Source organism: Myotis davidii, unplaced genomic scaffold, assembly GCF_000327345.1.
Source record: "Myotis davidii unplaced genomic scaffold, ASM32734v1 scaffold81, whole genome shotgun sequence".
NCBI classification, from domain to species: Eukaryota; Metazoa; Chordata; class Mammalia; order Chiroptera; family Vespertilionidae; genus Myotis; species Myotis davidii.
In genome coordinates this window covers 305,608-306,858 of record NW_006291554.1, presented here as the reverse complement: position 1 = coordinate 306,858, position 1,251 = coordinate 305,608, and the positions used below count along the sequence as shown (strand labels likewise).

The 1,251-nt window shown below is 60.3% G+C and overlaps 1 protein-coding gene across 2 annotated transcripts in view; it reads left to right on the top strand.

The window, feature by feature from the left end:
- The window catches only part of VILL (villin-like), a 28,968-nt gene that overhangs the window by 12,631 nt on the left and 15,086 nt on the right, over positions 1–1,251 (top strand). The window lies entirely within an intron of this gene.

The following is a 1,251-nucleotide window of genomic DNA, read 5'->3' as shown; positions in this document are numbered from 1 at the left end:
AGCTAGAGTAGAAGGGACCCCCATCCTTTGATCATCCCTTCCTCCACCCCCCAGAACCCAGTTGGAAGCCACTGAACACAGGTGGAACTATGTGAGAGTTTGGCCCCCCAGGCTGGAACTGGATCTTGGGGCACCCTCCCAGCCCCTCAGGCATGATGCTGCCCCCCGCCCCCCAGTGCAGTCAGCCCAATCCCAACTTCCTGGCCACCGCTTTGGCTTCCCTGTCCCACGTGGTGCCCGTGATGTCCGTGGTGCCCACAGTGTCGAGGCCACCCCGTCTTCCTGTCTGTCACTGTGTCCCTCCCGCATGGCCCACAGCTCAGAGTTGGTGCCTCTGCTCACTACCTGCTTGTGCCCTGGTCACTATCACTGGTCGCTGCTTCTGCCCCATCACCTCTGAGTGTCACTGTGCCTGTCACTTGGTGTCATCACACGTTTTTGTTGCCTGAGACCCCCTTTCCACGGTCACCGTGTCTGCCGGTCACTCGTGTGCAGGCCATCAGCTACGACAGCGGTTCTGGGTACAGTGAGAGCTCACGGTGACCGGCCTTCTCCACCCACTTTCCCTCAGGGCAGTCACAGGCCACAGGTTTGTTTCATTCATTCAACAACTAGCTGCTGGGTGAGAGGCAGCTGGGAGCAGGCGGTAAACAAGACAAGCCCCTGGCCTCAGGAATCCAAACCAACAGCTACGTGGTCTCCAGAGTGTGTTCCAAGGGATCACAGGCTTCGAGAGAACCTGCTTCCTCCCCTCCTCCTCCCCCTTCTCCTTCCTCCCCTCCCCCCCTCCCCTTCCAGGGCCACCTTGGCCCTCTTTGAGAGGCTGGGTGTTCCCCAGGGTACTGCGAGCCCTCCCTCCGGGGCCTGCGCCCTGCCCTCGGGGCTGGCTTCCTTGCACCTGCCACGCCATGCCTCTGCTTCTGTAACTCTGTATCTCTGCTCCGGCGGCTTCCCCTGGTCAGGCAGGGTCACAGGGCCAAGGATGTCCCTCCCTCTGATAAGAAAGACCTGGTGGAGCGGGGCGGGGAGATGAGTTCAGCCAGGGCCACTAGGAATGAGAAAGGCAGAAAGGAGCGGCTTCTGGTCGCTCAGAGAGGAGAAGAGGTTGCCGCTGCAGGACTCCGGTTCCACATAGAAAGGACTTCCACGGATGGAGGAATGAGCAAGCCTCACACAGAGGATTCCGGAAGAGCAGTGCCAGGGAGCCTGGGGTAGTTGAGAGTCACCTGCCGACACGTAACAGGATTGATT